This window comes from Mytilus edulis, chromosome 7, assembly GCF_963676685.1.
Source record: "Mytilus edulis chromosome 7, xbMytEdul2.2, whole genome shotgun sequence".
NCBI lineage: Eukaryota > Metazoa > Mollusca > Bivalvia > Mytilida > Mytilidae > Mytilus > Mytilus edulis.
In genome coordinates this window covers 89,819,678-89,846,579 of record NC_092350.1, presented here as the reverse complement: position 1 = coordinate 89,846,579, position 26,902 = coordinate 89,819,678, and the positions used below count along the sequence as shown (strand labels likewise).

The 26,902-nt window shown below is 34.0% G+C and overlaps 37 non-coding genes across 37 annotated transcripts; all 37 read left to right on the top strand.

Annotated features, from left to right (window-relative positions):
- The first annotated feature begins 60 nt into the window (after window positions 1-60).
- Trnat-cgu (transfer RNA threonine (anticodon CGU)) lies at window positions 61-133 on the top strand. Its single transcript has one exon. It is a non-coding gene; the product is annotated as a tRNA-Thr (tRNA).
- A 216-nt stretch (window positions 134-349) lies between these two features.
- Trnag-ccc (transfer RNA glycine (anticodon CCC)) lies at window positions 350-420 on the top strand. Its single transcript has one exon. It is a non-coding gene; the product is annotated as a tRNA-Gly (tRNA).
- A 362-nt stretch (window positions 421-782) lies between these two features.
- On the top strand, window positions 783-855 carry Trnat-cgu (transfer RNA threonine (anticodon CGU)). Its single transcript has one exon. It is a non-coding gene; the product is annotated as a tRNA-Thr (tRNA).
- Window positions 856-1,281: 426 nt separating this feature from the next.
- On the top strand, window positions 1,282-1,352 carry Trnag-ccc (transfer RNA glycine (anticodon CCC)). The gene has a single exon. It is a non-coding gene; the product is annotated as a tRNA-Gly (tRNA).
- Window positions 1,353-1,714: 362 nt separating this feature from the next.
- Window positions 1,715-1,787, top strand: Trnat-cgu (transfer RNA threonine (anticodon CGU)). Its single transcript has one exon. It is a non-coding gene; the product is annotated as a tRNA-Thr (tRNA).
- A 216-nt stretch (window positions 1,788-2,003) lies between these two features.
- On the top strand, window positions 2,004-2,074 carry Trnag-ccc (transfer RNA glycine (anticodon CCC)). Its single transcript has one exon. It is a non-coding gene; the product is annotated as a tRNA-Gly (tRNA).
- A 362-nt stretch (window positions 2,075-2,436) lies between these two features.
- Window positions 2,437-2,509, top strand: Trnat-cgu (transfer RNA threonine (anticodon CGU)). Its single transcript has one exon. It is a non-coding gene; the product is annotated as a tRNA-Thr (tRNA).
- A 3,904-nt stretch (window positions 2,510-6,413) lies between these two features.
- Trnag-ccc (transfer RNA glycine (anticodon CCC)) lies at window positions 6,414-6,484 on the top strand. The gene has a single exon. It is a non-coding gene; the product is annotated as a tRNA-Gly (tRNA).
- A 366-nt stretch (window positions 6,485-6,850) lies between these two features.
- Window positions 6,851-6,923, top strand: Trnat-cgu (transfer RNA threonine (anticodon CGU)). Its single transcript has one exon. It is a non-coding gene; the product is annotated as a tRNA-Thr (tRNA).
- Window positions 6,924-7,139: 216 nt separating this feature from the next.
- Window positions 7,140-7,210, top strand: Trnag-ccc (transfer RNA glycine (anticodon CCC)). Its single transcript has one exon. It is a non-coding gene; the product is annotated as a tRNA-Gly (tRNA).
- Window positions 7,211-9,179: 1,969 nt separating this feature from the next.
- Window positions 9,180-9,252, top strand: Trnat-cgu (transfer RNA threonine (anticodon CGU)). Its single transcript has one exon. It is a non-coding gene; the product is annotated as a tRNA-Thr (tRNA).
- A 216-nt stretch (window positions 9,253-9,468) lies between these two features.
- On the top strand, window positions 9,469-9,539 carry Trnag-ccc (transfer RNA glycine (anticodon CCC)). Its single transcript has one exon. It is a non-coding gene; the product is annotated as a tRNA-Gly (tRNA).
- Window positions 9,540-9,905: 366 nt separating this feature from the next.
- Window positions 9,906-9,978, top strand: Trnat-cgu (transfer RNA threonine (anticodon CGU)). The gene has a single exon. It is a non-coding gene; the product is annotated as a tRNA-Thr (tRNA).
- Window positions 9,979-10,194: 216 nt separating this feature from the next.
- On the top strand, window positions 10,195-10,265 carry Trnag-ccc (transfer RNA glycine (anticodon CCC)). The gene has a single exon. It is a non-coding gene; the product is annotated as a tRNA-Gly (tRNA).
- Window positions 10,266-10,631: 366 nt separating this feature from the next.
- Trnat-cgu (transfer RNA threonine (anticodon CGU)) lies at window positions 10,632-10,704 on the top strand. The gene has a single exon. It is a non-coding gene; the product is annotated as a tRNA-Thr (tRNA).
- Window positions 10,705-10,920: 216 nt separating this feature from the next.
- On the top strand, window positions 10,921-10,991 carry Trnag-ccc (transfer RNA glycine (anticodon CCC)). The gene has a single exon. It is a non-coding gene; the product is annotated as a tRNA-Gly (tRNA).
- A 3,303-nt stretch (window positions 10,992-14,294) lies between these two features.
- Window positions 14,295-14,367, top strand: Trnat-cgu (transfer RNA threonine (anticodon CGU)). Its single transcript has one exon. It is a non-coding gene; the product is annotated as a tRNA-Thr (tRNA).
- Window positions 14,368-14,994: 627 nt separating this feature from the next.
- Trnat-cgu (transfer RNA threonine (anticodon CGU)) lies at window positions 14,995-15,067 on the top strand. The gene has a single exon. It is a non-coding gene; the product is annotated as a tRNA-Thr (tRNA).
- Window positions 15,068-15,284: 217 nt separating this feature from the next.
- Trnag-ccc (transfer RNA glycine (anticodon CCC)) lies at window positions 15,285-15,355 on the top strand. The gene has a single exon. It is a non-coding gene; the product is annotated as a tRNA-Gly (tRNA).
- Window positions 15,356-16,448: 1,093 nt separating this feature from the next.
- On the top strand, window positions 16,449-16,521 carry Trnat-cgu (transfer RNA threonine (anticodon CGU)). Its single transcript has one exon. It is a non-coding gene; the product is annotated as a tRNA-Thr (tRNA).
- Window positions 16,522-16,738: 217 nt separating this feature from the next.
- Window positions 16,739-16,809, top strand: Trnag-ccc (transfer RNA glycine (anticodon CCC)). Its single transcript has one exon. It is a non-coding gene; the product is annotated as a tRNA-Gly (tRNA).
- Window positions 16,810-17,175: 366 nt separating this feature from the next.
- Trnat-cgu (transfer RNA threonine (anticodon CGU)) lies at window positions 17,176-17,248 on the top strand. Its single transcript has one exon. It is a non-coding gene; the product is annotated as a tRNA-Thr (tRNA).
- A 217-nt stretch (window positions 17,249-17,465) lies between these two features.
- Trnag-ccc (transfer RNA glycine (anticodon CCC)) lies at window positions 17,466-17,536 on the top strand. The gene has a single exon. It is a non-coding gene; the product is annotated as a tRNA-Gly (tRNA).
- Window positions 17,537-17,908: 372 nt separating this feature from the next.
- On the top strand, window positions 17,909-17,981 carry Trnat-cgu (transfer RNA threonine (anticodon CGU)). Its single transcript has one exon. It is a non-coding gene; the product is annotated as a tRNA-Thr (tRNA).
- A 217-nt stretch (window positions 17,982-18,198) lies between these two features.
- Trnag-ccc (transfer RNA glycine (anticodon CCC)) lies at window positions 18,199-18,269 on the top strand. The gene has a single exon. It is a non-coding gene; the product is annotated as a tRNA-Gly (tRNA).
- A 366-nt stretch (window positions 18,270-18,635) lies between these two features.
- On the top strand, window positions 18,636-18,708 carry Trnat-cgu (transfer RNA threonine (anticodon CGU)). The gene has a single exon. It is a non-coding gene; the product is annotated as a tRNA-Thr (tRNA).
- Window positions 18,709-18,925: 217 nt separating this feature from the next.
- Trnag-ccc (transfer RNA glycine (anticodon CCC)) lies at window positions 18,926-18,996 on the top strand. Its single transcript has one exon. It is a non-coding gene; the product is annotated as a tRNA-Gly (tRNA).
- A 372-nt stretch (window positions 18,997-19,368) lies between these two features.
- Trnat-cgu (transfer RNA threonine (anticodon CGU)) lies at window positions 19,369-19,441 on the top strand. The gene has a single exon. It is a non-coding gene; the product is annotated as a tRNA-Thr (tRNA).
- Window positions 19,442-19,658: 217 nt separating this feature from the next.
- Window positions 19,659-19,729, top strand: Trnag-ccc (transfer RNA glycine (anticodon CCC)). Its single transcript has one exon. It is a non-coding gene; the product is annotated as a tRNA-Gly (tRNA).
- A 366-nt stretch (window positions 19,730-20,095) lies between these two features.
- Window positions 20,096-20,168, top strand: Trnat-cgu (transfer RNA threonine (anticodon CGU)). Its single transcript has one exon. It is a non-coding gene; the product is annotated as a tRNA-Thr (tRNA).
- A 217-nt stretch (window positions 20,169-20,385) lies between these two features.
- On the top strand, window positions 20,386-20,456 carry Trnag-ccc (transfer RNA glycine (anticodon CCC)). The gene has a single exon. It is a non-coding gene; the product is annotated as a tRNA-Gly (tRNA).
- Window positions 20,457-20,822: 366 nt separating this feature from the next.
- Window positions 20,823-20,895, top strand: Trnat-cgu (transfer RNA threonine (anticodon CGU)). Its single transcript has one exon. It is a non-coding gene; the product is annotated as a tRNA-Thr (tRNA).
- A 217-nt stretch (window positions 20,896-21,112) lies between these two features.
- Window positions 21,113-21,183, top strand: Trnag-ccc (transfer RNA glycine (anticodon CCC)). The gene has a single exon. It is a non-coding gene; the product is annotated as a tRNA-Gly (tRNA).
- Window positions 21,184-21,549: 366 nt separating this feature from the next.
- Trnat-cgu (transfer RNA threonine (anticodon CGU)) lies at window positions 21,550-21,622 on the top strand. The gene has a single exon. It is a non-coding gene; the product is annotated as a tRNA-Thr (tRNA).
- Window positions 21,623-21,839: 217 nt separating this feature from the next.
- Trnag-ccc (transfer RNA glycine (anticodon CCC)) lies at window positions 21,840-21,910 on the top strand. The gene has a single exon. It is a non-coding gene; the product is annotated as a tRNA-Gly (tRNA).
- Window positions 21,911-22,276: 366 nt separating this feature from the next.
- Trnat-cgu (transfer RNA threonine (anticodon CGU)) lies at window positions 22,277-22,349 on the top strand. Its single transcript has one exon. It is a non-coding gene; the product is annotated as a tRNA-Thr (tRNA).
- Window positions 22,350-22,566: 217 nt separating this feature from the next.
- Window positions 22,567-22,637, top strand: Trnag-ccc (transfer RNA glycine (anticodon CCC)). The gene has a single exon. It is a non-coding gene; the product is annotated as a tRNA-Gly (tRNA).
- Window positions 22,638-26,902: the final 4,265 nt, after the last annotated feature.

The following is a 26,902-nucleotide window of genomic DNA, read 5'->3' as shown; positions in this document are numbered from 1 at the left end:
AATTTAGAGAGAAATTTTGCCTGATGAACATATACTACATTAAGCGAAAGATGCGTCAAAGCCCCTATAGCTCAGTGGTTAGAGCACTGGTCTCGTAAACCAGGGGTCGTGAGTTCGACTCTCACTGGGGGCAGATTTTGCCACCTTTTTACGCAAAACCCCTTGCTTTTAACAAATTTTTCTTCCTATTGCCCGTGACAGTTTTTCTCGATTTAACTACAGGTCTGTTGCAAGAATGTTAGATGTATATGACAAGTTGATGTATTTTATGGTGAACAGTAGACAAGTTGCAGTATCACAGGGTACCCGGATATATAGAAATACATAAAATTCACTTCTTCATATTGAAGCGCCGCTGGTGTAGTGGTATCATGCAAGATTCCCATTCTTGCGACCCGGGTTCGATTCCCGGGCGGCGCAAATTTTTGCCACCTTTTACACTCTTCAAAAATTGAAATACTAATAAAATAAAAGTTTTAAGGTTAATTTCTTTTCATGTAGATATTTTTTTCTTTCACGAATGCATCAAGCGGTTACTATATGTATATGTATGCTTGATTTAAACCTTACCTATTAACTAGCTACAGAGTTTGCACTTTCGTTGGTTTTAGCCAAAGCATCATATTACTACTTTGATTGGCTAAATACATGCTTTCCTTTAAAAAGGAACTGAACAACATGAATTTTCTAGTATTTTATCCTAAATTTGGCTTTTTACATCAAATTTAGAGAGAAATTTTGCCTGATGAACATATACTACATTAAGCGAAAGATGCGTCAAAGCCCCTATAGCTCAGTGGTTAGAGCACTGGTCTCGTAAACCAGGGGTCGTGAGTTCGACTCTCACTGGGGGCAGATTTTGCCACCTTTTTACGCAAAACCCCTTGCTTTTAACAAATTTTTCTTCCTATTGCCCGTGACAGTTTTTCTCGATTTAACTACAGGTCTGTTGCAAGAATGTTAGATGTACTGTGGATTCATTATTATTCGTTTGATACCAATTTCCGTGGATTTCGTGGGCACAGTCAAACCACGAAATTAAATATTCAACGAATGATAATTTTTACATAGGTTTGTATGCAGACTTCAGCAAAACCACGAAATTAAATATCCACGAATATGCAAGTTTTTCTTAATCCACGAAAATTGGTACCCACGAAAATAAATGAATCCACAGTATATGACAAGTTGATGTATTTTATGGTGAACAGTAGACAAGTTGCAGTATCACAGGGTACCCGGATATATAGAAATACATAAAATTCACTTCTTCATATTGAAGCGCCGCTGGTGTAGTGGTATCATGCAAGATTCCCATTCTTGCGACCCGGGTTCGATTCCCGGGCGGCGCAAATTTTTGCCACCTTTTACACTCTTCAAAAATTGAAATACTAATAAAATAAAAGTTTTAAGGTTAATTTCTTTTCATGTAGATATTTTTTTCTTTCACGAATGCATCAAGCGGTTACTATATGTATATGTATGCTTGATTTAAACCTTACCTATTAACTAGCTACAGAGTTTGCACTTTCGTTGGTTTTAGCCAAAGCATCATATTACTACTTTGATTGGCTAAATACATGCTTTCCTTTAAAAAGGAACTGAACAACATGAATTTTCTAGTATTTTATCCTAAATTTGGCTTTTTACATCAAATTTAGAGAGAAATTTTGCCTGATGAACATATACTACATTAAGCGAAAGATGCGTCAAAGCCCCTATAGCTCAGTGGTTAGAGCACTGGTCTCGTAAACCAGGGGTCGTGAGTTCGACTCTCACTGGGGGCAGATTTTGCCACCTTTTTACGCAAAACCCCTTGCTTTTAACAAATTTTTCTTCCTATTGCCCGTGACAGTTTTTCTCGATTTAACTACAGGTCTGTTGCAAGAATGTTAGATGTATATGACAAGTTGATGTATTTTATGGTGAACAGTAGACAAGTTGCAGTATCACAGGGTACCCGGATATATAGAAATACATAAAATTCACTTCTTCATATTGAAGCGCCGCTGGTGTAGTGGTATCATGCAAGATTCCCATTCTTGCGACCCGGGTTCGATTCCCGGGCGGCGCAAATTTTTGCCACCTTTTACACTCTTCAAAAATTGAAATACTAATAAAATAAAAGTTTTAAGGTTAATTTCTTTTCATGTAGATATTTTTTTCTTTCACGAATGCATCAAGCGGTTACTATATGTATATGTATGCTTGATTTAAACCTTACCTATTAACTAGCTACAGAGTTTGCACTTTCGTTGGTTTTAGCCAAAGCATCATATTACTACTTTGATTGGCTAAATACATGCTTTCCTTTAAAAAGGAACTGAACAACATGAATTTTCTAGTATTTTATCCTAAATTTGGCTTTTTACATCAAATTTAGAGAGAAATTTTGCCTGATGAACATATACTACATTAAGCGAAAGATGCGTCAAAGCCCCTATAGCTCAGTGGTTAGAGCACTGGTCTCGTAAACCAGGGGTCGTGAGTTCGACTCTCACTGGGGGCAGATTTTGCCACCTTTTTACGCAAAACCCCTTGCTTTTAACAAATTTTTCTTCCTATTGCCCGTGACAGTTTTTCTCGATTTAACTACAGGTCTGTTGCATGGAAAAAGTCGAACGCACCTTTGAGTGGCAAGGACGTTAATTTTGTCAATGAAAACTTTTCTAAATATATGGTGAAAACTTGGATTACCAGTATTCTTTCCCATGTATTTGCGGAGGAACTTACTAGTTTAAAGTAAGTGTTGCTTCATTGTTGAATAATTCGCTTGTCCAGTTTCACAAAGACACTTTTTAAAGATATGTGCTGTCGACCTAGATATTAACCTGAACTAGTTGTATTACAGTAAACATGGATAAATTACCTGCTTATTTAGTAAAATCGATAGACAATGCATGTAGTTTGTTTAGTAAAATAACATTTACAATACATGGCGATGAAAATAAAGCGAGGATTTCTATAATGTTTGGACAAAGTGAGGATAAAAACAATAAACGTAAATCTCAATCTATGGAACGCAGGAATAACATTAGAATGTCGAATTTCATACAGAAAGTTACCAAAGATAATGAAAATATAGCAACAAACGAAAGTCAAGCTACTGAAATTATTCAATGTGATCAATTGATGGAACTCGAAAATGAAAATGTACGGAGCGCCGAAACTGCAACCGTAATGGACAATATTGCGCATGAATTACCGGAAAACGGCACAATGTTTTCAGATAAACATTTACATAAGAATTCACCTAAGAAAAGTAAGAAAACTACAAAAAGGAAAGGATCAATAGACAATGTCGATCAAATTTTATTGGAAAATGTAAAACAAAGTAGAAATGAAAGAAAATTGCCAACACAAAAAGATGATGAATCTGATGATGACGATATATTAGTTGGAATTGATGACGTTATTTCTAAAGTTGTGATCAAGAAAAGTAGATTATTGCCAGATAAACTAATAGCAAAATTGAAAGGAACCGGTAAAATTATACGGTATGATAGGGAACTTGACAATACAATAGAAGTGTGTTCAATTGATGATGATTACCATACATTTAAGAAAAATGTAGAACAAGACTTTGGTGATGTGAGAGACTATGAATTTCGTCCAGACGATACGGACGAAAAAGTTGAGTTAATGGCCAGATTTGCATTTGACAATGAACTGTTTACTTTGGTGAAATGAATATTGTTGTAAATAATTTTATTTTTTAGCATACCGAAATACTAGTTTTTGTTCAATTTGAAAAGATAAGTCTTTGGTTAATAACTTATGCGACTGATTAAAAAATTTTGAATATGTGAAGGAATTGGAACTCCATCCGCATATATTGTTTTATTTGATTCATCTTGCATAACCGTTTTGACTAAAATCACTGTTTACAGAATCGAATACGAATCATTAAGTCTTATTTGATAAGAGATAGTATTTTGTTGGATCAAATTGAAGAAAATTTAAAAAAAAAAAAAAAAAAAAGGAAAAAAGAAAAAAGGAAAAAAAGACATATTTTAAAAGTAAATACATGTATATAAAGTATATAACTGTAAATATAAATGGATATTTTGAAAGAAATATATAACATGTATAAAGTATAAAACAGTAATGATGAATAAATACTATCAAAGTAAATAGATAAAGTCTATTACTGTCAAAATAAATGGATATTTAAAACTGTGATAATAATGTATATAAATGTGTGGATAAGGAATTGCTATGTGTGTATATGATAATTGTATGTATGAAGTATGATGAATAAAGATAAAAAAAAAAAGAGCACTGGTCTCGTAAACCAGGGGTCGTGAGTTCGACTCTCACTGGGGGCAGATTTTGCCACCTTTTTACGCAAAACCCCTTGCTTTTAACAAATTTTTCTTCCTATTGCCCGTGACAGTGAGTGGTCGAGTGGACCTTTAAGTGACTGGACGTGTTGTTTATGTCTAAGGAAAAATTACTATGTTATAAGTGATTGCTCGGATTTCCAAGCATATATTTGGAATATAAACATTCTAACTTGTATCAGAAGTAAGTTGTTTTCTTTAATTATGACAAAACTGTCGTTTGTAAAGTATTACGTATTTGTAAACATTGTCGTATAGAAAGAGGCCACCGAAGGTGAATTGTTTTATAATGGAGAGACTTCCATCTTTATTGATGAGCACCATAGAAAATGCTTGTGGACAATTTAGAAATATAACATTTACCGTGCATGGTGAAAATGACAGAGCACGCATTTCTATCATGTTTTCAAATGAAGATAACAATAAAAGTAAACGAAAGTCTAATTCAACTGTCAATCGTGACAAAAAACGTATGAAGGAATATAATAATATTGTTGATAGTGTTTCTAATATTGAAAAACATACCGAAGTGATTCATTTGAATAGTGCTTTTGAAACAAATCAAATACGGGACGAAACGGTAGCAACAAATACATCAGATATAATGGACATTGAAGAGAACCCGTCTGAGGCCTCCACTACTGCATGTACAGGTAACATTGAAACCGGTATAGAACGTCCAAATATAGAACTGTGTTCAATCGATACAGGTAAAGAATGTTCTGTGTCATTGAATAGTGAAATTAACAATGTAAATAAAAACAAACGTGGATTATCCATTGACATAATTGAAAAGGATAAATGTAAAACAAAAGGAAATGTACTTTCAGAATTTATGCCGCTTAGTAAAGTAAATTACAGTGATATTTTATCTGCTACATCTCAACGCGATAGAATGGTAGAACAAAATGACAAAAGTAAACAAACATTTCCGTCAAATATTGCAACTGATATTAAGTTAATTCCAAAATTTGTTTTGAAACAATCAGGAGGTCGCAACGAAATATTGATCGGAAAAACATTGAGGAAACGTCTGATATTGTATTATATAGATGATAAAGAATTTGAAATACTCGATTGCAGTGACCGAGGTTTCTATAAATTTAATAAAGTGTTGACTGAAGATTTTCGTGATGTAAGAACTATACCGAAATTGATGACTGATGATGTGAGAAAAGGACTAGATGAGATGATAGAATTTGCGACTAATAAAAAACTTTAATTGTTTTATTATTTTATTATATGTTGATTTGTAAGAGAGATAGTTTGTATGTTGTTTGTGAGAATGTTGTGAAAAAGTTTTTCAAAATATTTTGATAATTTTTGTGCTATGGTTGCATGTCTTAAAGTAGCTGATGATTGACTCGATATTTAATACTTCGACTTTTGATTGCGTTGTGGAATGGAATCCAGCCCAGTGCGAACAATATTTTCATTGTATTATTTTTTGTCCTCTGTCGGAAAATAAGACGTCATGATCATTTTTCACTCTAATTTTTCTTTGTATTCTGTGTAAGCTTTTTATCAATTTGAATGTATGTGCTGAATGGTAGATAAGAGTGAGTTAGAATATAAGTATATGAATATTTACTATAGGATATGTTATGATATCTATATATGAGTATATAACCAGATAATTATGTTCGTGAAAAATATTTCACGCATTTGAATTGTAAATGTAGAATATTGAATGTTTCTTTTCAGAGAAATGACAATAATTGATAATATTGTTTTCATTGATGTGTAATTCTGAACTGTGATATGTAAATACGAAGTTTGATTATAATAAAGATAAAAAAAAAGAGCACTGGTCTCGTAAACCAGGGGTCGTGAGTTCGACTCTCACTGGGGGCAGATTTTGCCACCTTTTTACGCAAAACTTCTTGCTTTTAACAAATTTTTGTTCCTATTGCCCGTAACAGTTTTTCTCGATTCAACTACAGGTCTGTTGCAAGAATGTTAGATGTATATGAAAAGTTGATTTATTTTGTGGTGAACAGTAGACAAGTTGCAGTATCACAGGGTACCCGTATATATAGAAATAGATAAAATTCACTTCTTCATATTGAAGCGCCGCTGGTGTAGTGGTATCATGCAAGATTCCCATTCTTGCGACCCGGGTTCGATTCCCGGGCGGCGCAAATTTTTGCCACCTTTTACACTCTTCAAAAATTAAAATACTAATAAAAAAAAGTTTTAAGGTTAATTTCTTTTCATGTAGATATTTTTTTCTTTCACGAATGCACCAAGCGGTTACTATATGTATATGTATGTATGTTTGATTTCAACCTTACCTATTTACTAGCTACAGAATTTGCACTTTCGTGGGTTTTAGCCAAAGCATCATATTACTACTTTTGATTGGCTAAATACATGCTTTCCTTTAAAAGGGAACTGAACAAAATGAGTTTTCTAGTATTCTATCCTGAATTTGGCTTTTTACATCAAATTTAGAGAGAAATTTTGCCTGATGAACATATACTACATTAAGCGAAAGATGCGTCAAAGCCCCTATAGCTCAGTGGTTAGAGCACTGGTCTCGTAAACCAGGGGTCGTGAGTTCGACTCTCACTGGGGGCAGATTTTGCCACCTTTTTACGCAAAACTTCTTGCTTTTAACAAATTTTTGTTCCTATTGCCCGTAACAGTTTTTCTCGATTCAACTACAGGTCTGTTGCAAGAATGTTAGATGTATATGAAAAGTTGATTTATTTTGTGGTGAACAGTAGACAAGTTGCAGTATCACAGGGTACCCGTATATATAGAAATAGATAAAATTCACTTCTTCATATTGAAGCGCCGCTGGTGTAGTGGTATCATGCAAGATTCCCATTCTTGCGACCCGGGTTCGATTCCCGGGCGGCGCAAATTTTTGCCACCTTTTACACTCTTCAAAAATTAAAATACTAATAAAAAAAAGTTTTAAGGTTAATTTCTTTTCATGTAGATATTTTTTTCTTTCACGAATGCACCAAGCGGTTACTATATGTATATGAGACAATATCTGAAAAAGTCTAATTTCCATGTCCCGCACTTCACCAGCAATTATTTTTTTATTCAACCATCTTTTTTGAAAATTTTAAGTTTTAGTATAAACTAAATTATATAATGCACCATGGCCTGCCAATTAAACACTCATTCTTATATTTCTTCCAATAAAATATTGTAATTTAAATGTTCAACCCCCCCTAAAATCATGTTGTCCCCTGTGTTTTTTTGAAAACTAAATCATTCAAATAATATCCAAATTAGCTAAACAGGCGTCCGATTCTCACATATATGATATATTATTTAATAAACTTGCCCCTAATTTGTCTTTTTATATTATAAGTATAGCATGTAATAAAATTTTGCAAATTTTAAGAGAAAAAAAATTTGTCCCCAGGGGTGATTTCCCTCCTGTTACCACTGGGTTTTTTTTACCTGTGGAAACGTTTACAAGACCAAAAGTTATTTTCCCATTATGTATTGTGAAGAGCATCATTCCCTGAATGTATTAGTACAAAGAAATAGTTGGAAAGGCGGCCAGGTTTGAAAATTCAAGCCCATCCAAGGTAAGAATTTATAGAAAAATACTTATTGGTGTTCTATCCTGTTATAGCCTTTTTTTACACTTTCTGAGAATATTTTTATGTGTGCACCACAACATTAAGTGTGTTTTTATATCATCTTTTTAAAAGTTATATGTCACAGGAAATACACTTACATTTAATGTGATAAAAAGGACAAAAACTATCGCGTAATTCCTTTCTGTTACGTTCTGTCATGTTACCTGATCAAAAGTAACAGCATAACCATCATCAGTAACAGGAAGGATGTTCAAGACAATTTCACTGAAGAATCGAACAGTTAATCTACTATATGCCAACCATTTCATTTAATATAAGTTATCACCCCCATATCAAATAAATTTCAAAATAATATACAGTATATTGAATAAAAAAATAGGTTTTTTGCTTTTGATAACAGCAGAGAACATTGTGCAATTCTAGTATAGTAGATAGTAACAGAAAGGAATTTATTTTAGAATTGTTCATTACCTGGGCAAATTTTTCATCTTGCAAATACAGTTTCAAAGGATAAATGACATTGTTTGCTGTTATCTTCCAATTGTGACCAATCTAAAATGATTTATTTTTCTTAAACTTTAAAATAAAGCAGAAAAATCCTTTCTGTTACCAACTCTGTCCTGTTACCGTTGTCCTGTTACTCCAGATTCTTTCATGTTACCGACATATCTGACTATATTTCTAAACCTTTTGTATTGCAAATGCTAAAATCAATAATTGGCATTTGATAAACTATTGCAGGATATACTAGTAAACCACAAATAGTGTCTTAAACTTATTCCTTATTCCCATTAGAAACTTTTTAAAATTGATTCACTTTGGTAACAGGAAAGAACTGGATTTTTTTTGTACCATTTTTTAAATTGCCATTGTTTCCTTATTAAACAAGTATTTGAATTACAGACAACAGTTCCTAGATCCCCAATGTGTGTTCTTCGATTTGTGCTATTAAAATACCGGGTCTAAAGAATTTTTTTTGGTATTTTCTTATTGCCAAAAACTAGACTTTTTCAGATATTGTCTCATATGTATGTATGTTTGATTTCAACCTTACCTATTTACTAGCTACAGAATTTGCACTTTCGTGGGTTTTAGCCAAAGCATCATATTACTACTTTTGATTGGCTAAATACATGCTTTCCTTTAAAAGGGAACTGAACAAAATGAGTTTTCTAGTATTCTATCCTGAATTTGGCTTTTTACATCAAATTTAGAGAGAAATTTTGCCTGATGAACATATACTACATTAAGCGAAAGATGCGTCAAAGCCCCTATAGCTCAGTGGTTAGAGCACTGGTCTCGTAAACCAGGGGTCGTGAGTTCGACTCTCACTGGGGGCAGATTTTGCCACCTTTTTACGCAAAACTTCTTGCTTTTAACAAATTTTTGTTCCTATTGCCCGTAACAGTTTTTCTCGATTCAACTACAGGTCTGTTGCAAGAATGTTAGATGTATATGAAAAGTTGATTTATTTTGTGGTGAACAGTAGACAAGTTGCAGTATCACAGGGTACCCGTATATATAGAAATAGATAAAATTCACTTCTTCATATTGAAGCGCCGCTGGTGTAGTGGTATCATGCAAGATTCCCATTCTTGCGACCCGGGTTCGATTCCCGGGCGGCGCAAATTTTTGCCACCTTTTACACTCTTCAAAAATTAAAATACTAATAAAAAAAAGTTTTAAGGTTAATTTCTTTTCATGTAGATATTTTTTTCTTTCACGAATGCACCAAGCGGTTACTATATGTATATGTATGTATGTTTGATTTCAACCTTACCTATTTACTAGCTACAGAATTTGCACTTTCGTGGGTTTTAGCCAAAGCATCATATTACTACTTTTGATTGGCTAAATACATGCTTTCCTTTAAAAGGGAACTGAACAAAATGAGTTTTCTAGTATTCTATCCTGAATTTGGCTTTTTACATCAAATTTAGAGAGAAATTTTGCCTGATGAACATATACTACATTAAGCGAAAGATGCGTCAAAGCCCCTATAGCTCAGTGGTTAGAGCACTGGTCTCGTAAACCAGGGGTCGTGAGTTCGACTCTCACTGGGGGCAGATTTTGCCACCTTTTTACGCAAAACTTCTTGCTTTTAACAAATTTTTGTTCCTATTGCCCGTAACAGTTTTTCTCGATTCAACTACAGGTCTGTTGCAAGAATGTTAGATGTATATGAAAAGTTGATTTATTTTGTGGTGAACAGTAGACAAGTTGCAGTATCACAGGGTACCCGTATATATAGAAATAGATAAAATTCACTTCTTCATATTGAAGCGCCGCTGGTGTAGTGGTATCATGCAAGATTCCCATTCTTGCGACCCGGGTTCGATTCCCGGGCGGCGCAAATTTTTGCCACCTTTTACACTCTTCAAAAATTAAAATACTAATAAAAAAAAGTTTTAAGGTTAATTTCTTTTCATGTAGATATTTTTTTCTTTCACGAATGCACCAAGCGGTTACTATATGTATATGTATGTATGTTTGATTTCAACCTTACCTATTTACTAGCTACAGAATTTGCACTTTCGTGGGTTTTAGCCAAAGCATCATATTACTACTTTTGATTGGCTAAATACATGCTTTCCTTTAAAAGGGAACTGAACAAAATGAGTTTTCTAGTATTCTATCCTGAATTTGGCTTTTTACATCAAATTTAGAGAGAAATTTTGCCTGATGAACATATACTACATTAAGCGAAAGATGCGTCAAAGCCCCTATAGCTCAGTGGTTAGAGCACTGGTCTCGTAAACCAGGGGTCGTGAGTTCGACTCTCACTGGGGGCAGATTTTGCCACCTTTTTACGCAAAACTTCTTGCTTTTAACAAATTTTTGTTCCTATTGCCCGTAACAGTTTTTCTCGATTCAACTACAGGTCTGTTGCAAGAATGTTAGATGTATATGAAAAGTTGATTTATTTTGTGGTGAACAGTAGACAAGTTGCAGTATCACAGGGTACCCGTATATATAGAAATAGATAAAATTCACTTCTTCATATTGAAGCGCCGCTGGTGTAGTGGTATCATGCAAGATTCCCATTCTTGCGACCCGGGTTCGATTCCCGGGCGGCGCAAATTTTTGCCACCTTTTACACTCTTCAAAAATTAAAATACTAATAAAAAAAAGTTTTAAGGTTAATTTCTTTTCATGTAGATATTTTTTTCTTTCACGAATGCACCAAGCGGTTACTATATGTATATGTATGTATGTTTGATTTCAACCTTACCTATTTACTACCCAGTGGGCACTCAACGTTGTGACAACGTTGAAATTTGGTTGAAATATGGTCGTGACGTTGATCGACCTAAATTCAACGTTGATCTAACGTCAGGGTATTCAACGTTGACTTCACAACGTTGTTTCAACGTTGAATTTACGTCGTTAAAATCAACGTTTAAACAACAACGTTAATTCAACGTTGGGTTAACGTCAGTCAATCGCGACAGAAAAATCTTATTGTCAAAATTGAAGGGTACAGATATATATTGGATGAGCAGATCGAACAAGGAGCAGTGCTGCAGTGTTATAAACGATTGGATAATAAGTGTCTAATCTAGAATTTATAATACTTATAAGGGGGTCCACTGACTGCCATAAGAGTGAGGGGGTTTCCTCCTGTCATGCTTCTATGATCCCTATATAATCAATCATTTTTTTTTCCACAAAAAAGGGGTAGACCGAATTTGTTTATGCATGGAAAGGAGTTTTGGACAAGAACAAGTGGTCAGGAGACATCACCAATAACAAATCGGCTTTTTCAAATTAATTTTGTTTTGTGATTATTTTTCAAGTATCTTTAAAAAAATAAATTCTAACCAATTGTTAAGAAGATCTAATTTTGGTTTATTAATTATCTATATTTTGGGAGATCTCAAAACCTGTTTAAATGCTATTTAAATTATATGTATATCTGTATAAATATGATATATTCTTAGTTTATATATATTTTTTTAAATCAAATCGATTTTTTTAATTGCTTTCATTAAATTAAATAAATAGGTGAAATTATTCGATATATTTATTTAATTATTTTTACCGATTGATATTTAATATATAAACTTAAAATATCATCGATGTACAATGTAATCATAATAATTGAGAAGTTTTTAAATTTTCGCGGTTTTTCAACTGGAGTTCCGAATATTTACATTTGGATGCGCACGCAAGCACGCGCACCTCTTTTTAACATATCCGTTTAGAAAAATTTGAAAATCATCCTCGAGAAATTATCGCACCAGACTGATGAACAAATAGAGAACAACTGCGTCTAAGGAATATAAAGAAGATAGAAGACTTTTCTGTATAAACCTCTTGATATTAGCGTAAGTCTATTTTACAGTTAAATTAACGAAGAATCATAAAATAAACAAACCAAGGACGTATATTAGTTATACGTCCTTGAAACAAACACATTCAAATTATTTATCAGATTATCTGCATGTTTACCTTCACAGAAATTATGAGAAGGTCTTATCTTACTGAATCTAATTCAGTTTCATGTCAAAACATGATTGCATATATCCTCTAATTAGCAAACTAACATAAAACATATCTAGCCATGCACAGAGTCAGTAATATCAGAAAAAGGGGGAGGGGGGTGTCATCGAAAACTAGCCATTCGTTCCAATACAACTCGATATGGTGTGTCTGACACACATAGAAATGGTCTGCTCTTAAACACTGCTTTGGTCTTTTAGATTTTTTCGTTAAATATCTCTCATCTTTGATAGTTTTATCTATATATGAACATTTTGGTTATTGCAAAACACAGATCTGGTTTAAAGGATTCATGCTTTGTCTTGTTATTTATGCAAGCTGGTACAATTGTTTCAAATAAACATTCTGGCTTGTAAAACAAAAGTACACAACTTTATTTATGTAATTCAAATTTATGTTATTTCTTTTCCATGCTTTCAGATGCTGTTCTAGCCTGCCACAAAGAGACACCAGAATCCAAAATATCCGAGCAGTGATCGGGACATTTGAAGTGTGCCCCACAGACAACAGAAGGAGTTTCTAGGCCAAAAGAATAAATCATTAAAACAAAATAAATTTTTCATTTTAAAAACCTCTTTTTTTAATTTCTACAGTTAATTTAGTGCCAGTAAAAAAAGGCAGTGAAATTTAGAAATACGTTATTTGGTGCATCTTTTTTTCTCCGGTTTACTCAATTGTATCGGGTGTATAGATAATGATTGAATGAGTAAACAGCTTGGTGATGGTATGGTTTGTTCCAAATGCCTTCAAGATAAATTTAAAAAAACATACGGTATACCCTCAAAAAGTCAAATTTCAGATCAACAAGTATCAATAAAAATGAAAAAAAGAAAATAAAATAGAAGTAAATACATGAAATATCGGATTACAAAAACTTAAAGTGAGAACATCCTTTTTTAATGGTCCTGCTATGTATTCACATAAAACAAAGGAGGCATTTTGTGTCACTGTGTCAAATTTGCTGCATTTACATAATTTTGTATAAGTTGGAAAACTTGATCAACCAGAATCAAACCAGTGTGCTGTAGTAAGTTTTTCTTTTTTCATTTGCTTTGAGAAGTTGATGTGCTAGAAAAGTAAGCTTTGTTAATATTGATATATTTGGTTTCTAATAAAATTTTGATATTGTAACTGTCTCTTCTCTTTGTTTCTGATTGTGATTGTCTACTATTCTCTTTTGGAGTCCCTTGTTGAGAAAGGAACTGTTGATAGACACCAACTTGAAATAAAACTTGAAAGTGGCTTTTTCATTTCATAATTCAGGTATCTTGTTATTGTATTTGAACACGTGCCAATAAGGATTAATGTACACCCCAAAACCATCACTTCAACTAAGTTGAACATACAAATGACCCAACTACAACCTAACTCGACCTGATTTCAACCTAGACCCGACCTGATTTCAACCTAACTCGACCTGATTTCAACCTAACTCGACCTGATTTCAACCTAAACCCGACCTGATTTCAACCTGAACCCGACCTGATTTTAACGTCACTGGACCCGATTTCAACATGTTATCAACGTCAATACAACGTTGAAACTACAACGTTGATTCAACGTCACAATTTCAACGTCATTACAACTTTCAAAACTAACCCAAGTTTCAACGTTGTAACAACGTTGAAGACTGACTTTGGATCAACGTTGACACAACGTTTTGTGCCTGCTGGGTAGCTACAGAATTTGCACTTTCGTGGGTTTTAGCCAAAGCATCATATTACTACTTTTGATTGGCTAAATACATGCTTTCCTTTAAAAGGGAACTGAACAAAATGAGTTTTCTAGTATTCTATCCTGAATTTGGCTTTTTACATCAAATTTAGAGAGAAATTTTGCCTGATGAACATATACTACATTAAGCGAAAGATGCGTCAAAGCCCCTATAGCTCAGTGGTTAGAGCACTGGTCTCGTAAACCAGGGGTCGTGAGTTCGACTCTCACTGGGGGCAGATTTTGCCACCTTTTTACGCAAAACTTCTTGCTTTTAACAAATTTTTGTTCCTATTGCCCGTAACAGTTTTTCTCGATTCAACTACAGGTCTGTTGCAAGAATGTTAGATGTATATGAAAAGTTGATTTATTTTGTGGTGAACAGTAGACAAGTTGCAGTATCACAGGGTACCCGTATATATAGAAATAGATAAAATTCACTTCTTCATATTGAAGCGCCGCTGGTGTAGTGGTATCATGCAAGATTCCCGGGCGGCGCAAATTTTTGCCACCTTTTACACTCTTCAAAAATTAAAATACTAATAAAAAAAAGTTTTAAGGTTAATTTCTTTTCATGTAGATATTTTTTTCTTTCACGAATGCATCAAGCGGTTACTATATGTATATGTATGTATGTTTGATTTCAACCTTACCTATTTACTAGCTACAGAATTTGCACTTTCGTGGGTTTTAGCCAAGGGCATCATATTACTACTTTGATTGGCTAAATACATGCTTTCCTTTAAAAGGGAACTGAACAAAATGAGTTTTCTAGTATTCTATCCTGAATTTGGCTTTTTACATCAAATTTGGAGAGAAATTTTGCCTGATGAACATATACTACATTAAGCGAAAGATGCGTCAAAGCCCCTATAGCTCAGTGGTTAGAGCACTGGTCTCGTAAACCAGGGGTCGTGAGTTCGACTCTCACTGGGGGCAGATTTTGCCACCTTTTTACGCAAAACCTCTTGCTTTTAACAAATTTTTGTTCCTATTGCCCGTAACAGTTTTTCTCGATTTAACTACAGGTCTGTTGCAAGAATGTTAGAATGTATATGACAAGTTGATGTATTTTGTGGTGAACAGTGGACAAGTTGCAGTATCACAGGGTACCCGGATATGTAGAAATAGATAAAATTCACTTTTTCATATTGAAGCGCCGCTGGTGTAGTGGTATCATGCAAGATTCCCATTCTTGCGACCCGGGTTCGATTCCCGGGCGGCGCAAATTTTTGCCACCTTTTACACTCTTCAAAAATTAAAATACTAATAAAAAAAAGTTTTAAGGTTAATTTCTTTTCATGTAGATATTTTTTTCTTTCACGAATGCATCAAGCGGTTACTATATGTATATGTATGTATGTTTGATTTCAACCTTACCTATTTACTAGCTACAGAATTTGCACTTTCGTGGGTTTTAGCCAAGGGCATCATATTACTACTTTGATTGGCTAAATACATGCTTTCCTTTAAAAGGGAACTGAACAAAATGAGTTTTCTAGTATTCTATCCTGAATTTGGCTTTTTACATCAAATTTGGAGAGAAATTTTGCCTGATGAACATATACTACATTAAGCGAAAGATGCGTCAAAGCCCCTATAACTCAGTGGTTAGAGCACTGGTCTCGTAAACCAGGGGTCGTGAGTTCGACTCTCACTGGGGGCAGATTTTGCCACCTTTTTACGCAAAACCTCTTGCTTTTAACAAATTTTTGTTCCTATTGCCCGTAACAGTTTTTCTCGATTTAACTACAGGTCTGTTGCAAGAATGTTAGAATGTATATGACAAGTTGATGTATTTTGTGGTGAACAGTGGACAAGTTGCAGTATCACAGGGTACCCGGATATGTAGAAATAGATAAAATTCACTTTTTCATATTGAAGCGCCACTGGTGTAGTGGTATCATGCAAGATTCCCATTCTTGCGACCCGGGTTCGATTCCCGGGCGGCGCAAATTTTTGCCACCTTTTACACTCTTCAAAAATTAAAATACTAATAAAAAAAAGTTTTAAGGTTAATTTCTTTTCATGTAGATATTTTTTTCTTTCACGAATGCACCAAGCGGTTACTATATGTATATGTATGTATGTTTGATTTCAACCTTACCTATTTACTAGCTACAGAATTTGCACTTTCGTGGGTTTTAGCCAAGGGCATCATATTACTACTTTGATTGGCTAAATACATGCTTTCCTTTAAAAGGGAACTGAACAAAATGAGTTTTCTAGTATTCTATCCTGAATTTGGCTTTTTACATCAAATTTGTAGAGAAATTTTGCCTGATGAACATATACTACATTAAGCGAAAGATGCGTCAAAGCCCCTATAGCTCAGTGGTTAGAGCACTGGTCTCGTAAACCAGGGGTCGTGAGTTCGACTCTCACTGGGGGCAGATTTTGCCACCTTTTTACGCAAAACCTCTTGCTTTTAACAAATTTTTGTTCCTATTGCCCGTAACAGTTTTTCTCGATTTAACTACAGGTCTGTTGCAAGAATGTTAGAATGTATATGACAAGTTGATGTATTTTGTGGTGAACAGTGGACAAGTTGCAGTATCACAGGGTACCCGGATATGTAGAAATAGATAAAATTCACTTTTTCATATTGAAGCGCCGCTGGTGTAGTGGTATCATGCAAGATTCCCATTCTTGCGACCCGGGTTCGATTCCCGGGCGGCGCAAATTTTTGCCACCTTTTACACTCTTCAAAAATTAAAATACTAATAAAAAAAAGTTTTAAGGTTAATTTCTTTTCATGTAGATATTTTTTTCTTTCACGAATGCATCAAGCGGTTACTATATGTATATGTATGTATGTTTGATTTCAACCTTACCTATTTACTAGCTACAGAATTTGCACTTTCGTGGGTTTTAGCCAAGGGCATCATATTACTACTTTGATTGGCTAAATACATGCTTTCCTTTAAAAGGGAACTGAACAAAATGAGTTTTCTAGTATTCTATCCTGAATTTGGCTTTTTACATCAAATTTGGAGAGAAATTTTGCCTGATGAACATATACTACATTAAGCGAAAGATGCGTCAAAGCCCCTATAGCTCAGTGGTTAGAGCACTGGTCTCGTAAACCAGGGGTCGTGAGTTCGACTCTCACTGGGGGCAGATTTTGCCACCTTTTTACGCAAAACCTCTTGCTTTTAACAAATTTTTGTTCCTATTGCCCGTAACAGTTTTTCTCGATTTAACTACAGGTCTGTTGCAAGAATGTTAGAATGTATATGACAAGTTGATGTATTTTGTGGTGAACAGTGGACAAGTTGCAGTATCACAGGGTACCCGGATATGTAGAAATAGATAAAATTCACTTTTTCATATTGAAGCGCCGCTGGTGTAGTGGTATCATGCAAGATTCCCATTCTTGCGACCCGGGTTCGATTCCCGGGCGGCGCAAATTTTTGCCACCTTTTACACTCTTCAAAAATTAAAATACTAATAAAAAAAAGTTTTAAGGTTAATTTCTTTTCATGTAGATATTTTTTTCTTTCACGAATGCATCAAGCGGTTACTATATGTATATGTATGTATGTTTGATTTCAACCTTACCTATTTACTAGCTACAGAATTTGCACTTTCGTGGGTTTTAGCCAAGGGCATCATATTACTACTTTGATTGGCTAAATACATGTACATGCTTTCCTTTAAAAGGGAACTGAACAAAATGAGTTTTCTAGTATTCTATCCTGAATTTGGCTTTTTACATCAAATTTGGAGAGAAATTTTGCCTGATGAACATATACTACATTAAGCGAAAGATGCGTCAAAGCCCCTATAGCTCAGTGGTTAGAGCACTGGTCTCGTAAACCAGGGGTCGTGAGTTCGACTCTCACTGGGGGCAGATTTTGCCACCTTTTTACGCAAAACCTCTTGCTTTTAACAAATTTTTGTTCCTATTGCCCGTAACAGTTTTTCTCGATTTAACTACAGGTCTGTTGCAAGAATGTTAGAATGTATATGACAAGTTGATGTATTTTGTGGTGAACAGTGGACAAGTTGCAGTATCACAGGGTACCCGGATATGTAGAAATAGATAAAATTCACTTTTTCATATTGAAGCGCCGCTGGTGTAGTGGTATCATGCAAGATTCCCATTCTTGCGACCCGGGTTCGATTCCCGGGCGGCGCAAATTTTTGCCACCTTTTACACTCTTCAAAAATTAAAATACTAATAAAAAAAAGTTTTAAGGTTAATTTCTTTTCATGTAGATATTTTTTTCTTTCACGAATGCATCAAGCGGTTACTATATGTATATGTATGTATGTTTGATTTCAACCTTACCTATTTACTAGCTACAGAATTTGCACTTTCGTGGGTTTTAGCCAAGGGCATCATATTACTACTTTGATTGGCTAAATACATGCTTTCCTTTAAAAGGGAACTGAACAAAATGAGTTTTCTAGTATTCTATCCTGAATTTGGCTTTTTACATCAAATTTGGAGAGAAATTTTGCCTGATGAACATATACTACATTAAGCGAAAGATGCGTCAAAGCCCCTATAGCTCAGTGGTTAGAGCACTGGTCTCGTAAACCAGGGGTCGTGAGTTCGACTCTCACTGGGGGCAGATTTTGCCACCTTTTTACGCAAAACCTCTTGCTTTTAACAAATTTTTGTTCCTATTGCCCGTAACAGTTTTTCTCGATTTAACTACAGGTCTGTTGCAAGAATGTTAGAATGTATATGACAAGTTGATGTATTTTGTGGTGAACAGTGGACAAGTTGCAGTATCACAGGGTACCCGGATATGTAGAAATAGATAAAATTCACTTTTTCATATTGAAGCGCCGCTGGTGTAGTGGTATCATGCAAGATTCCCATTCTTGCGACCCGGGTTCGATTCCCGGGCGGCGCAAATTTTTGCCACCTTTTACACTCTTCAAAAATTAAAATACTAATAAAAAAAAGTTTTAAGGTTAATTTCTTTTCATGTAGATATTTTTTTCTTTCACGAATGCACCAAGCGGTTACTATATGTATATGTATGTATGTTTGGTTTCAACCTTACCTATTTACTAGCTACAGAATTTGCACTTTCGTGGGTTTTAGCCAAGGGCATCATATTACTCCTTTGATTGGCTAAATACATGTACATGCTTTCCTTTAAAAGGGAACTGAACAAAATGAGTTTTCTAGTATTCTATCCTGAATTTGGCTTTTTACATCAAATTTGGAGAGAAATTTTGCCTGATGAACATATACTACATTAAGCGAAAGATGCGTCAAAGCCCCTATAGCTCAGTGGTTAGAGCACTGGTCTCGTAAACCAGGGGTCGTGAGTTCGACTCTCACTGGGGGCAGATTTTGCCACCTTTTTACGCAAAACCTCTTGCTTTTAACAAATTTTTGTTCCTATTGCCCGTAACAGTTTTTCTCGATTTAACTACAGGTCTGTTGCAAGAATGTTAGAATGTATATGACAAGTTGATGTATTTTGTGGTGAACAGTGGACAAGTTGCAGTATCACAGGGTACCCGGATATGTAGAAATAGATAAAATTCACTTTTTCATATTGAAGCGCCGCTGGTGTAGTGGTATCATGCAAGATTCCCATTCTTGCGACCCGGGTTCGATTCCCGGGCGGCGCAAATTTTTGCCACCTTTTACACTCTTCAAAAATTAAAATACTAATAAAAAAAAGTTTTAAGGTTAATTTCTTTTCATGTAGATATTTTTTTCTTTCACGAATGCATCAAGCGGTTACTATATGTATATGTATGTATGTTTGATTTCAACCTTACCTATTTACTAGCTACAGAATTTGCACTTTCGTGGGTTTTAGCCAAGGGCATCATATTACTACTTTGATTGGCTAAATACATGCTTTCCTTTAAAAGGGAACTGAACAAAATGAGTTTTCTAGTATTCTATCCTGAATTTGGCTTTTTACATCAAATTTGGAGAGAAATTTTGCCTAATGAACATATACTACATTAAGCGAAAGATGCGTCAAAGCCCCTATAGCTCAGTGGTTAGAGCACTGGTCTCGTAAACCAGGGGTCGTGAGTTCGACTCTCACTGGGGGCAGATTTTGCCACCTTTTTACGCAAAACCTCTTGCTTTTAACAAATTTTTGTTCCTATTGCCCGTAACAGTTTTTCTCGATTTAACTACAGGTCTGTTGCAAGAATGTTAGAATGTATATGACAAGTTGATGTATTTTGTGGTGAACAGTGGACAAGTTGCAGTATCACAGGGTACCCGGATATGTAGAAATAGATAAAATTCACTTTTTCATATTGAAGCGCCGCTGGTGTAGTGGTATCATGCAAGATTCCCATTCTTGCGACCCGGGTTCGATTCCCGGGCGGCGCAAATTTTTGCCACCTTTTACACTCTTCAAAAATTAAAATACTAATAAAAAAAAGTTTTAAGGTTAATTTCTTTTCATGTAGATATTTTTTTCTTTCACGAATGCACCAAGCGGTTACTATATGTATATGTATGTATTTTTGATTTCAACCTTACCTATTTACTAGCTACAGAATTTGCACTTTCGTGGGTTTTAGCCAAGGGCATCATATTACTACTTTGATTGGCTAAATACATGCTTTCCTTTAAAAGGGAACTGAACAAAATGAGTTTTCTAGTATTCTATCCTGAATTTGGCTTTTTACATCAAATTTGGAGAGAAATTTTGCCTGATGAACATATACTACATTAAGCGAAAGATGCGTCAAAGCCCCTATAGCTCAGTGGTTAGAGCACTGGTCTCGTAAACCAGGGGTCGTGAGTTCGACTCTCACTGGGGGCAGATTTTGCCACCTTTTTACGCAAAACCTCTTGCTTTTAACAAATTTTTGTTCCTATTGCCCGTAACAGTTTTTCTCGATTTAACTACAGGTCTGTTGCAAGAATGTTAGAATGTATATGACAAGTTGATGTATTTTGTGGTGAACAGTGGACAAGTTGCAGTATCACAGGGTACCCGGATATGTAGAAATAGATAAAATTCACTTTTTCATATTGAAGCGCCGCTGGTGTAGTGGTATCATGCAAGATTCCCATTCTTGCGACCCGGGTTCGATTCCCGGGCGGCGCAAATTTTTGCCACCTTTTACACTCTTCAAAAATTAAAATACTAATAAAAAAAAGTTTTAAGGTTAATTTCTTTTCATGTAGATATTTTTTTCTTTCACGAATGCACCAAGCGGTTACTATATGTATATGTATGTATGTTTGATTTCAACCTTACCTATTTACTAGCTACAGAATTTGCACTTTCGTGGGTTTTAGCCAAGGGCATCATATTACTACTTTGATTGGCTAAATACATGCTTTCCTTTAAAAGGGAACTGAACAAAATGAGTTTTCTAGTATTCTATCCTGAATTTGGCTTTTTACATCAAATTTGGAGAGAAATTTTGCCTGATGAACATATACTACATTAAGCGAAAGATGGGTCAAAGCCCCTATAGCTCAGTGGTTAGAGCACTGGTCTCGTAAACCAGGGGTCGTGAGTTCGACTCTCACTGGGGGCAGATTTTGCCACCTTTTTACGCAAAACCTCTTGCTTTTAACAAATTTTTGTTCCTATTGCCCGTAACAGTTTTTCTCGATTTAACTACAGGTCTGTTGCAAGAATGTTAGAATGTATATGACAAGTTGATGTATTTTGTGGTGAACAGTGGACAAGTTGCAGTATCACAGGGTACCCGGATATGTAGAAATAGATAAAATTCACTTCTTCATATTGAAGCGCCGCTGGTGTAGTGGTATCATGCAAGATTCCCATTCTTGCGACCCGGGTTCGATTCCCGGGCGGCGCAAATTTTTGCCACCTTTTACACTCTTCAAAAATTAAAATACTAATAAAAAAAAGTTTTAAGGTTAATTTCTTTTCATGTAGATATTTTTTTCTTTCACGAATGCACCAAGCGGTTACTATATGTATATGTATGTATGTTTGATTTCAACCTTACCTATTTACTAGCTACAGAATTTGCACTTTCGTGGGTTTTAGCCAAGGGCATCATATTACTACTTTGATTGGCTAAATACATGCTTTCCTTTAAAAGGGAACTGAACAAAATGAGTTTTCTAGTATTCTATCCTGAATTTGGCTTTTTACATCAAATTTGGAGAGAAATTTTGCCTGATGAACATATACTACATTAAGCGAAAGATGCGTCAAAGCCCCTATAGCTCAGTGGTTAGAGCACTGGTCTCGTAAACCAGGGGTCGTGAGTTCGACTCTCACTGGGGGCAGATTTTGCCACCTTTTTACGCAAAACCTCTTGCTTTTAACAAATTTTTGTTCCTATTGCCCGTAACAGTTTTTCTCGATTTAACTACAGGTCTGTTGCAAGAATGTTAGAATGTATATGACAAATTGATGTATTTTGTGGTGAACAGTGGACAAGTTGCAGTATCACAGGGTACCCGGATATGTAGAAATAGATAAAATTCACTTTTTCATATTGAAGCGCCGCTGGTGTAGTGGTATCATGCAAGATTCCCATTCTTGCGACCCGGGTTCGATTCCCGGGCGGCGCAAATTTTTGCCACCTTTTACACTCTTCAAAAATTAAAATACTAATAAAAAAAAGTTTTAAGGTTAATTTCTTTTCATGTAGATATTTTTTTCTTTCACGAATGCACCAAGCGGTTACTATATGTATATGTATGTATGTTTGATTTCAACCTTACCTATTTACTAGCTACAGAATTTGCACTTTCGTGGGTTTTCTATTTGTTCTGATGGTGAAAATGACACCCCAAATAAATTTGTCAGTGCAAAAATGGCCAAAAAAATTAAGAAAAAACAGAGGAAACTTGAAAGGAGATCTATTGCAAAACCTACTCCTAATTTGACTGGTAAAAATGTAAGAAAGGTGGTTGACAATAAAAATAAATAAAAATGGATAAGTTTATATGCAAGATTGTTTTTCTTTTTGCAATGGTGGTAATTTGTTCTTTTAATTGTAATGGTTTAAAGAACGTAATTAATTTTGAGAATTTTATAAGTATTATTCATGATAGAAAATTTAGTATGGTATTATTACAAGAAACATTTTGGGATGATGCTTATGTAAATAGTGTTAAACACCTATATGAAGGTGATATATATTGTAGTAACAGTTTACATGGTAGAAGGGGTGTGGCTGTTTTAGTGAATAATTATCTTAAAAATAAGATAAAATGTGTATATAAAGACTCTGATGGCAGATTTATTCATATAACATATGAAGAAGATGGACAATTGTTTAATGTAATTTCATTGTATGCTCCAAATGTTAATGCTGAAAGAGTTATCTTTTTTAACTTTGTGAAACAGTATACTGAAAAGTTAGATAACTTGATAATTGGTGGGGATTTTAATACTTCTCTATCTATGTTAGATAGAGGTGGTAAAAGTAATCATGTTATTGATGAACCATGTAAAAAATTATGTGACTTGATTGAAAATAACAATTTGTATGATGTATGGCGTACTAGAAATAAAAGTTCTAGAATATTTTCATGGGAAAGAATTTGTAATGGAGAATTACAACAAAGTAGAATTGATTATTTCCTTGTAAATAAAAAGTTATCTTCTTATGTTCAGAATGTATATTATAATACTACTAGTTTAAGTGATCATTCGTTTGTAATTATGAATTTTAACTGTAGTAATATTGAAAGAGGTCCTGGATTGTGGGTCCTCAATAATACATTATTATGTAATGAAGAATATGTAAGGAGAGTAAAAGAAATTATTTCTGATGAAACAGAAAATGAATTGTATAATAAAGATTTAATGATTTGGTGGGATAATCTTAAATATAAAATAAAGAGATATTCTCAAATTTTTTCTTCTAAAATGGCAAAAGAAAATAGAAGAGATTTTTATAGATTAGAAAGGCAGATCAATTTTTTATGTGAAAAAGCTGCTTGTGGTGTAGATGTTGATGTAGCTAAGTTAGAAAATTTGAAACTTGAGTTGTCAGCATATGAATTAGAAAAATGTAGAGGTGCAGTACTCAGATCAAAAGCTATTTGGGCTGTTGAGTCAGATAAATGTACAAAGTATTTTTTAAATTTGGAGAAATATAAACAAGAGAATAATTCTATAAAAGAATTACTAAATGAAAATAATGAATCAGTTTATGCTACTGAAGGTATTTTAGATTTACAATATAAATTTTATAAAGAATTGTACTCATGTGTAGATACAGATAATGATAAAATGTCAGAATTGTTAGATAGTGTAGATACAAAAATAGATGACAATGATTGTAATTTTTGTGATGCTGATATTTCACATGAAGAAATTTTTAAAGCAATAAATCAAATGTCAAAAAATAAAAGTCCAGGGTCTGATGGACTCACAGTTGAGTTTTACTGTCAATTTTATAATGAACTCAGAAATGTTTTATTTGATTTGTTTAATGTTATTGAAAAAGAAGGGGTTTTAGGCAGATCTATGAAATGTGGAGTGATTAGTCTTATATATAAAAAGAAAGGTGATAAAAAGTCTTTGAAAAATTATAGACCTATTTCATTACTACAGGTTGATTATAAAATATTAGCCAGGATAATGGCAAATAGATTTAAGGTAGTGTTACCTAAGATTGTATCTAATGATCAAACATGCTGTATTATTGGTAGGGATATATCAAATAATATTGCAAATGTAAGAGATATTATAGAACTTATTGAAAAAGATGAACTTGAAGGGTATATAATGAAATTAGATCAGGAAAAAGCATTTGACAGAGTGAGTCATAAATATTTGTTATATGTGTTAAGAAAATATGGATTTGGTGATAGATTTGTAAAATGGATTGAAATATTTTATAATGGTATTAATAGTGCTGTAAAATGTAATGGATTTTTGACAAACTATTTTCATATTAAAAATGGTATTAGACAAGGCTGCCCAATAAGTGCATTGTTATATGTTCTTGCTGCTGAACCTTTACATTGTAGAATTGTTAAAAATGACAAAATCAAAGGTATAAAAGTCCCTAATTGTGATAAAGAGGGATTAATTTATCAGCATGCAGATGATACTACATTATCTTTATGTAATAAGGAATCAATTCCTGAAGTGTTTAAGGAATTTGATTTGTATAGCAAAGCAACAGGTGCTAAAATAAACAGACAAAAGTCAGAGATAATATGTTTAGGTACTGGTACTTTATCTGTAGTAGAAAAAGATCATATTGGTCTTAAAGTTTGTGAAGATTATTTTCAACTGTTAGGAGTTTTTATTGGAAAAAATAGAAAAATGTGTGATGAAATGAATTGGAAAAATAAAATAGTTCAGATAAAATCTCTTCTCAACTTATGGTTATTGAGAAGATTAACTATACATGGCAGGGTTAGTGTAATTAATTCACTGATGTTATCTAGATTTTGGTACGCATTGTTTGTTACTGCATTACCTGAATGGGCTTATATAGAGATCAAAAGACTTTGTCTGAATTTTATATGGAAAAACAGATGTCATTTAGTAAAATACAACTGTATAATAGAGGATAAAAGTAGAGGTGGTTTAAATGTTGCTGATATCAAATGTAAAATATACGCTTTCAGGCTAAAATTTCTAGGCAGATTGTTAGATGATGAATATCAAGTGTTATGGAAATACACATTTAAGTATTTTGTATCTTCAATTTATGAAATGAAACTTTGTCATAATGTTTTTTTATACAGTGATACCAAATTGTGAATTGAAAAAACTTCCTGTTGTTTATCAAGAATTTTTTCAAGCATTGAATTATATAAGGAAACATACAGAGTTTCCATTGTCTGTAGAAAATGTTTATGACCAGCCTTTGTTTGTTAATCCAAATATTGTACTTAATAATAGAACAATTGTATGGCACGATTTTATAGGTGCTGATATTGTTTGTCTCAAAGATATATGCTATGAAGTAAACACTGGTTTCTTGCCAGATGATGCTGTAGTTGAAATGACTCAAGTTGTATATGAAGATGTTAATGTACAATATGTCGTTGTTAGATATAGAAATTTGTTAAATAAACTCATCAAAGATACCAGGACTAAATTTTGTATATATGCCAGAAGCGCGTGTCGTTTCATCAGTGACGCTCGAATCCAAAAAAAAGTTACAAAGGCCAAATAAAGTACGAAGTTAAAAGGGCATTGAGGACCAAAATGCCTAAAAGTTTTGCCAAATACAGCTTATGTAATCTGTTATACCTGTAGAATGGAAAAACACAGTGAACACTGATATTCACAGAATATCTTTACCAAGAACAATTATAGACATTTCAATTTTTTATAAAAATGTGCATCACACCACATCTTCCTATATCTATTATGATTTGAAATTATTTAGTACTAAAACAATATTAATCCCTTTCCACTTTGCGGGTGAGAGTGCTGCCTTGTAGCGGCATTAGCCTACTCTTTTTCGAAATCTACAAGGGTGTCTTTAACGTGCAAGAGATATGACTCTCTCTTAATACGGGTCAGCCATTTATCGTCCCCTTCCGACGGACTATCATCGTTTCCTCAAGACCATACTCGCAGATGGTGTCAAGGGAGAGCCGAAAATTGAGTTCCTGAAATTTTCATCCCAAACGGGAATCGAACCAGGAACCTTTGTGTTAGTAGTCCGATGCACTAACCACTACACCACGGCTCTCATTTTTGTATGTCTGTTGCCAGATATTGTATCTTCAGAAGGAGAAACTTGTTAAATATTGTTTATTCTAATGTAAATTTGATAAAATTATTTCAATATACAATAAAACATTATGTAACATATATGTATGTCTATCTCTGTGGATGTCAACATATGAGTCAT